Source organism: Bos taurus, chromosome 27, assembly GCF_002263795.3.
Source record: "Bos taurus isolate L1 Dominette 01449 registration number 42190680 breed Hereford chromosome 27, ARS-UCD2.0, whole genome shotgun sequence".
NCBI lineage: Eukaryota > Metazoa > Chordata > Mammalia > Artiodactyla > Bovidae > Bos > Bos taurus.
The window spans coordinates 16,336,638-16,346,005 of record NC_037354.1 but is presented as its reverse complement, the minus strand read 5'-3'; the positions used below and the strand labels follow the sequence as shown (position 1 = coordinate 16,346,005).

Below are 9,368 nucleotides of genomic sequence, written 5' to 3'. Positions count from 1 at the left end.
ATTCCCATCCATTCCTTCTCTTTTAAATCATATTCTTTTATTCTCTGACTTCATAGAAAATAATAGGATAAATTGCGATATGTATTTGTTATCACCCTTAAGGTAAAAAATTTAAATCCTTAGTGTAGGATTATCCTTGAATTCCCAGGCTCTGCTCACCCTCTTCCCTCTGCCCAGAATGTTTTCATCCATCCTCATCTTCACCTGGCAAAGTCACGTCCCTGCTCCAAGACTTACTGTCACATTAATAAATGTGACTTAAATGTCACAGTCGAAAACCTCTCATATATCCCTCCCTCCCCCCAGCTTCTGCAACCAGGTTGAGTCACACCCTTACACACTCTCAGACCAAAGTCGAACTTGATCAATGAACGTGCCCAGCACTAAACACAGTCTTTGGGATGTGTTAGGCACTCAGACGTTTCTGTCACATAACATCAATATAGCTCCAAAGGCTAAAAGCTGGAAACATATTTATTACACAATTAACACAAATAATCTTTGATCCCAAATGTCTTTTTCACTCAAAGACCTCGTGGTTAAAAAAATGTGCTTGTGATGGTTCATTTTATGTGTCAACTTGGACAGGCTACAGTGCCCAGTTGTTTGGGCAAACCTAAGCCTCGATGTTGCTGTAAAGGTATTTTTGTAAATGTAATTAACACTTATAATTAATTGACTTTAAAGTAACGCTAACACTGAAATCTTGCCTGTATTCTCAGACTACTGGTCTGACTTGCAGATTTCAGTCTCAACACTGTCACTCGAGTTTCCCGTTTTCCAGCCTGCCAAAAGACAAACACAAAGATAAATAAATAAGTTTATTAATTCATAAATGAATAAATCCAAGTGAAAATTTATCCACAGTTACTTTTTAAGTAATAGCATTATCTCAAACATATGTCAGACTCAATCAATGTTATATATTTCCTTAAGATATCATAGAAAGTAAAAGAATAAAGGATATTCACTTTCTATTTATCTTTCCATATATTTATATCTAAATCCTTTCTGTGATCATTTAGGGTAATATATAACATTGACCAAAATAGAATATATATGTTAACTCAGAGCAGCTCCCAAATCTGAAAATGTATTTTGAATTATAACTCTTTGTACCCATTATGTGATAAATTTTAAAGCTTTTCTGCATTATTTTCATATCATTTTATTGCTGTCTTTCCCTTAATATGTGAGATGTCAGTGTGTACCTGGCAAAAATTATAGTCTTCATTCCCGTTAATAAATTTTAGCTGACCCACCACCCTAGAAAACTCATAAAAACAACTTCATTTGCAATTGGTATGCAATTGGTATGTTATTGCATATGGTATGCAATAACATTTCTTAACAATGTTATTAATATTTTCTTTGAAGCTTTTAAAATTCAGTGGTTCTAAATGTAACATCACTATACTTCAGTCCTATTACCCAATTTTTTTGAGGTCATGAAAAGAATTTGACAGCCACAAAAAGAACTCTGGTTTGTTCATACAGCATCACACAGACTGTCAGTGTTCTGTCTTGAATAGGCTATTCTATGAGAGGTAAAGCCTGAGAATTTCCAAATTGCTGCTATTATTGTAGGCTTTAAAACTTTTATTATGAAAATTAGCATTTTCAATACCCTATATTGAAATAGCCATTTCAAACACATATCAACTCCAACTTAATGGTATAATCATCCCCGTATTCTCATCATCCTGTTTCCAAAGTTCTAAGCTCAAAGACAATCTTGTTTTATCCACCCCCTCCCAAGTCTCTACACTCGTATTATTTTAAAGCAAGTGTGGACATTATATAGGTTTAATCTCAAGTGTTTTTGTATGTATCTCTAGAAGATAAGAACTCTGAAAATAAAATAACCACCAACTTCTCATCTCGTATAAAAATGCAATAATTCTTCAGTTCATAAAATGTCCTGTTAATATTAACTTTTCTACTTGTCTTATAAATTCTATTTAAAATTAGTTTGCTCAAATCAGGATCTAGTTGGGGTCTTCTAGAGTGATTTGTTAAGATAGCTCTTAAATTTGTTTTAATCTATGGATTCTCCATCATCTCCTTTCCCCCTCTCATTTTATTTCTTGAAGAAGGTGGATTATTTTTCCTGCAGCGCTTTCAGTGATTTTGCAGACCATTGGAAGTTTTCTAATGTCTGTTTTCATCTGTCCTCAATGTTTTTGCAAATTAGTAGTTGAGTATACAGACTTAATGTGATTTGCTTGAGTGATTTATTTAATTTGGGGAGGAGAGGCAAGATCACTTTAGAAGTTTTCTTCAAGAAGGGTTATTTGTTTTCTTTTAAAAAAACTTGATTTTATATTGGCGTGTAACCAATTATCAATGTTGTGATAGTTTTAGGTGGAAAGCAGAGTGACTTAGCAATACATATATGTATATCCATTCTGTCCCATTCTGCTTCCCTGGTGGCTCTGATGGTAAAGAATACATCTGAAAGGCAAGAGATGCAGGAGACATGGGTTTGATCCCTGGGTCAGGAAGATCCCCTGGAGAAGAGAATGGCTACCCACTCCAGTGTTCTTGCCTGAAGAATTCCATGGACAGAGGAGCCTGGCTGGCTACAGTCCATGGGGCCACAAACACCTGGACATGACTAAGCGACCAACATTCTACCCCAAACACCCCTCCCATCCAAGCTGCCACATAACACTGAGCAGAGTTCCTTATGCTATCCAGTAGGTCCTTGTGGGTTATCCATTTTAAATATAGCAGTGTGTACATGTCCATCCCAAACCACCTAACTATCTCTTCCTCTCACCTTTCCCCTCTGGCAACCATAATATGGAGAGAAAGCTCCTTTCCAATTGTCTCTCTTTTTGGTGTTAATAGCCATTTTAACTATCAATAACATTCATTCATTCATGCCTGTGTGCCATGTCACTTTAGACGTGTATAACTCTTTGCAACGCTATGGACTGTAACCCATCAGGCTCCTCTGTCCATGGAATTCTCCTGGCAAGAATACTGGAGTGGGTCACCATTTCCTTCTCCAGGAGATCTTCCTGACCCAGGGATCCAACCCACGTCTCTTTTTGTCTCTTGCATTGGCAGGTAGGTTCTTTATCGCTAGTGCCACTTGGGAAGCCCTCATTTATTCATGAGAAGTTGCTAAAGGGCTATATTCTAATTCTATCACTTCTTTCCATTTACTAGCTGGGATATTTCTATGAGTAAATCTTTCTCATTTACTACTTGGACATTTGCTGATATGGTTGGTAAAGAAATAGCAGGATACATGATTGTTCCCCTTTATTTAGAAGCTTTCAGATTATTGAATTTATCACCCACCAATCATGACCCTTAGAATGTGTGTGTGTGTGTGTGTGTGTGTGGCAGTCTGTAGAAAGATCACTTGCAAGAAAGCTAAGTACCATGCAGGGAAAGCTGACTGGCTTTACTCTGGCAAATCCAACACAAATCAAGGGTGGGGTTTTCAGAATGGATGATTCTGAATCTGACCTGACAGCTGACATCTCCTGGCGGATAGACTCACCTTATTCAAGGTCATAGATTTGAAATACAAAAACCAGAAGGGTGGTTTGTCATTTTCAATGAGAAAGAAAACTCTCCAGCCAATAGGAGGTTTGTGATCACTGGCCAGTGTTTTCTCTCCTGGAGAAAAATTTAAATAAGGAGCTGCAATAGTAAATGAAATTTGCTTGGTGGATCTGGTGTCATGACAGCTGGCCTATTAGATAAGTTGTTAGCCGGCGTCACGGCCCCATGCACCTGATGCATCTCTCTGCTCTAGAAATATATTTGCAAAGGAACTGTTTTGTTGAACCAGAGATGGTGTTCAGACAATTATTTCCCCTGTACTCCTTGGATTGACACATTTTTGTCTTTCAACTTAACAATCAAGGGTTGGTTTGATAGGCTCATTTTATTCTTTAAGGATGACTTTTTCTTATCTTCACTGGGAGCTGGAGGGGGAGCAAAACGTTTCAACCTGAGAATGAAAGTTAAAAAAACCTATTGATATGTTCATCAGAGAGGCACTCACCAAGACCTGCTGAGAGAAAAGACCATCGGGCTCAATAGAAGTGAAAGGGGATGGACAGGGAGGGAAGAGAGTGCTGGACGTAGGGTTAGGATCCTGTGGAGACCCAATTCCAGCACACACCCGTCATAAACATACGCAGCAGTAGAACAAGATCACAGCTGAGCCCAGAGCCCCTGCCGTGAAGCCCAGCACAGGGCATGACTGTGGTGTGGGTGGGAGCCAAGTGGTCAAGGACCCCCAGGCAAGTGGAGATATGTTCACTGGGCCAGATGGCATGGATTTTTAGCAATTAAAACTATCAAAACCCCTGTGCAACTAGACAAATCAGGCTTCCTTCTTGTTCTCGCTCTGTGGCCCTGGAATTCAGAATTGACCATTTAGCCCTCAAGGCCACCTGCTGCTGCTGCTACGTTGCTTCAGTCATGTCCAACTCTGTGTGACCCCACCAGGGCTTTAATTTGCAGGGTTAGAAGTATGGTCTCAGAGAGGTAGAAAGTCTGCTTCTTTTGTATAAGGCATCTGAGAAATAAAGTTGGTGACCAGAAAAAATAAGAAATTTTATCTGCATTTGTACCATAAATTAGTGATGAGATGCTGCCTCCTGGGCTTGGAAGTCCTAGAAATTCACACCGAATAAAACATAACTCTCAAATTTTAGGTTGTGAATATTTTTTAAGTCTATAGTGGTGAGTGTTAGCTCAGAAGTTTATAAGTCACATCCCTAGGAGAGACTGATATACTTGGAGTGGTATTAATAAAATTTAAGAAATAGTAAAATAAAGTATGGAGAAGATGGAAACAAACAAAAGGGTAAACAAAAGTAAATATATATACACATATATATATTGAGAATATATTAAGAGAATATATATATGTATTTTTTCAAATGAAGACTAGAGGAATTTGGAGTTATTGAAGGTTGAGGTGGCCAGAGTAAGCCCAAAGAACCATGCCAGCTGTGAAGGAGCCATGCAAATGGACCATGCTAAGGAATAAGGAGACCATAATCTTCTTTGGAAAATATGACTTAAAAACTGGACACCGATTGCCTTTCTGCCAATGGCTGATAACGTTGCAGATGGCTTCTTGGGTGAATTTTTATCAAATGTTTAAAGAAAAAGTAGCAAGTCATTTCAAAAACTTTCAGAAAATAGAGGAGGAGGTGATAACCCACACCTCATTCTCTGAGTCCAATTTAACTCTAATATGAAAAGCCTTCTACTTGCTATGGTTTCATCTGTTCTTGAACAGAAGCAGTGGTGATTGGCATCATGCTGTTATGTGTCTGCTCGTCTGAAAGGGAAGGCAAGCTATTGGCTTGTGTAGTATAATATACAGCCCAGGTTATTTGATAGTTAATGGTAAAGGGGAATAGATTTGATAAAAGTTATATCTCTTCATTCACAACACATGCAGTATCTTTTTTCAAAAACTCCCTCCCACTGTCTTGTAACAAAACCTAGCAATGCAGAATGAGGATGTTTGGACTCGAATGTAAATGAAAATATTAAGAGAGCACATGGGAATTGAACTTGGCATGCTTGTATTAGAGAATGCTCCACAGTTGCTTGATTGGGCTTGAGGATGAAGCAAATGAATAGGGGTATTACGGCTTTTTGCTGTTTTACCTCTGGATCAAATGAGATGTGCTCAGATGAAAACTCCCACATATATTTGTAGCGCTGGGCAGGAAGGGACAGTAGATCAATTAACTTCTCAAAGAACTCAGATCAGAAACCCGTATAGAGCAACTGACTCAGAAGTGCTGACTCATGCAGCAAAGTTTGTGTTCTAAACAACTGGGGAACATTTCAGCCACTGTTCCATGTAGAAGAATTCTAAACCAAAATAACAGCTGTTCTGGCTTTTTACTTCAATCAATTCTGCCAGAAAGTTGGACTATAAAAATCATCACAAGGTTACTTTTTTAGCTTTACTGTTCAATTTTCCTGTCAATTCTAGTTGTTGTTCCGTTGCTCAGTCGTGTCCGACTCTCTGCGGCCCCATAGACTGCAGCATGCCAGGCTTTCCTTTCCTTCACCATCTCCCGGAGCTAGCTCAAACTCATGCCCATTGAGTCGGTGATAACATCCATCCGTCAATTCTAGAACCATCAATCCATTGATTCCTGGTGTAAGGTGGTTGCGTCTAAGGAAGTTTCTGATAGCAGGCAATGTTCTAGGATTACAACTCTTCTGGAATTGAGTATCCTTCTTGGCTAAAATGCTATTTGCTGTCTCTCCACAGTGAGAATGTAATCTTCCTGATGACAGTTACTTTGTCTATTGTTCTCACCCCTGTATCCTTAGCACCTGCAATAAAGTCTGGGCCAAAATTTCAAGCTCAATAGACCCATGAGGGTACTAGTGCAGTCTACCAGATATTTCCACTTCTACCCTCAGGCATAGGGAAATACTACACTTCCATGCCATACCGCTTCCTTGGATTGAGGTCTAGTTATGTGACTTCCTTTGCAATAAAAGAAATCTGTGACTTTATTTACTGTACAATAGGCATTATTAAGAGAATATACAAGTAAAAGATGAGACCGGATCCTCCACATCACATAATCCATAAAACTCAATTGAAGTGATTCATGGACTTAAGTGTCAAACAAAACTTTAAAAATCCAAGCAGAAAATACAGACGAATGTTTTTCAAATAGGAAAAGATATATTAAGACATAGAAAGTATTGATTATACAAGAAAAAAATGGATACATTTGACATATATTAAAACTAAAACCTAAAGGTAGGGGCTATAATCCTTATTTCCTTTTTAAAAATTCTCTATAGGTTTTATTTTTTAAAACAGTATCTCTATTCATAAAAGGTACTTAATAAAATTGCATGGGAAGTGGAAACACCAAAAGGAATCAATTTATTTGCCATGTCTAATATCGCTCACCACTGCAAGTCTGCATAAAATTTAAACATTACAAGAATGTTTGGGGGATTAAATCCTACTAGGGAAGTCAGGCAATGTATGGAGTGTATGAAAGTAATAAAATATCTCAGGCACAAGATTTAAATGCTTGGAAGAAATAGATATGCTATTTTCGACGGCAAATACTCACTGGTATAAATGGAAGTGTTGTTTCTTCTTGCTTCCATTGACTGAAGTGTAATTCACCCCAGACAGTCAATGGGCAGAATATCAGTCTCATGAAAATGGAATAATTCTGGGAGAATTGTTAAGCTGAAGAATGTTAAATAGATGGGCAACATTTTTACTAGCAGGGATTGAACAAAATGTTCAGCTGGACAGGTGTAGGCTTAAAGCCTTGAGGGACCTACGGTACATGTTCCTCTTTGACTTGGTTATCCTAATTCAGACACTGAGACATGAAAGATGCTCTCCTGTATTGTTCATTTTTTAAAGAGACTAGAGTCCGCTGCACTCTGGTGCAATTTAAAGTTTGAACATCTCTGGCAAATAAATGCCTTTGAATGGCTTGAATTTGGAGACCAGTCATTCTCAAACTATAGCGTACGATGGGAAGCAACTGAGGAGCATGCCAAGTGCAGAATCCCAGGCCCCCTCCGTGATCTGGATCCCCCAGAACTGGGATGGGGATCAGACTGTTTTTGAGGTACTGACTTGAACCTACAGGGAAAACCCTGAGAAGAGCTTTTCCTTGTCATTTATACCTGCAATCGAGGTTAACCTAGAGTCTCCAGTGAAGCATTCTTGGCCAGTCTGTGGTCCTCTGTGCCATCCTAGGGCTTCTCTTCTGTCTTCAAAGTTAACTTGTTATTGTTCAGTCACCCAGTCATCTCCGACTCTTTGCCACCCATGGCCTGTAGCATGCCAGGCCCTTCCCTCACCATTTCCCAGAGTTTGACCAAGTTCGTGTTCATTGCATCTCATCCTGTAATGCCCTCTTCTCCTTCTGCCCGCAGTCTCTCCCAGCATCAGGAACTTTTCCAATGAGCCGTCTGTTTGCATCAGATGACCAAAATACTGGAGCTTCAGCTTCAGCATCAGTCCTTTGCAGTGAATATTCAGGGTTGATCACCCTTAAGATTGACTGGTTTGATCTCCTTGCTGTCCAAGGGACTTACAGGAGTCTTCTCCAGCACCACACTTTGAAGGCATCAATTCTTTGGCGTTCTACTTTCTTTACGGTCCAGTTTTCACAACCGTAGGTGACCACTGGGAAGACCATAGCCTTGACTACGAACTTTGTTGGCAGAGTAATGTCAGTTTGTCATTGCTTTCCTGCCAAGAAGCAATCATCTTCTGATTTCATGGCCACAGTCACCAATCCGCAGTGATTTTGGAGGCCATGAAAAAGGAATCTGTCACTACTTTCCCCTTTTCCCCTTCTATTTGCCATGCAGTAATGGGGGCTGATGCCATGATCTTAGTTTTCTTTTTTTTTAATACTTAGTCTTAAGCCAGCTCTTTTACCCTCATCAAGAGGTTCTTTAGTTACTCTTCGCTTTCTGCCATTAGAATGGTATCATCCACATATCTGAGGTTGTTGATCTTTCTCCCACCTATCTTGATTTCAGCTTGTAACTCTTCCAGCCCAGCCTTTCTCACAATGTGCTTAGTGTGTAAGTTAAACAAACAAGGTGACAGCCCTGCCGTACTCCTTTCTCAATCTTGAACCAGTCAGTTGTTCCATACAGGGTTCTAACTCTTGCTTCTTGACTCACAGGTTTCTCAGGAGACAGGTAAGATGGTTTGGTATTTGCATCTAAGAGCTTTCCACAGTTTGTCATGATCCACACAGTCAAATGCTTTATTTAGCATAGTTGATGAAACAGAGACAGATGTTTTTCTGAAATTCCCTTGCTTTCTCTATAATCCAGCAAATTTGGCAATTTGGTCTCTAGTTCCTCTTCCTTTTCTAAACCGAGCTTGGACATCTGGAAATTCTTGGTTCGCATAATGCTGAAGCCTAGCATGCAAGATTTTAAGCATGACCTTACTAGAATGGGAGATGAGTGCAATCGTCTGATGGTTAGCACATTCTTTGGTACTACCCTTCTTGGGATTGGGATGAGAATTGACCTTTTCCAGTCCTATGGCCACTGTTGGGTCTTCCAGATTGCTGACATATTGAATGCAAAACCTTGATGGCATCCTCCTTTAGGGATTTGAATAGTTCTGCTGGAATTTCATTGCATCCACTAGCTTTATTAACAGCAGTGCTTCTTAAGGCCCACTTGACTTCCCACTCCAGTATGTCTGGCTTTGGGTGATAAACCACACCATCGTAGTAATCTGGTTCATTAAAAAATTTTTATACAGTTCTTCCGTGTATTCTTTCCATCTCTTCTTGATCTCTTCAGTGTCTACTAGGTCTCTACCATTTTTATCCTTTACTGTG

The 9,368-nt window shown here is 39.3% G+C and overlaps 1 long non-coding RNA gene across 1 annotated transcript in view; it reads right to left on the bottom strand.

Moving 5' to 3' along the window:
* Window positions 1-471: 471 nt before the first annotated feature.
* LOC132344050 (uncharacterized) overlaps window positions 472-9,368 on the bottom strand; it is a 30,868-nt gene continuing 21,971 nt past the window's right edge. Inside the window, exon 3 of the long non-coding RNA XR_009493133.1 lies at window positions 472-785. This is a non-coding gene — a long non-coding RNA (uncharacterized lncRNA). The remainder of the gene's footprint in view (window positions 786-9,368) is intronic.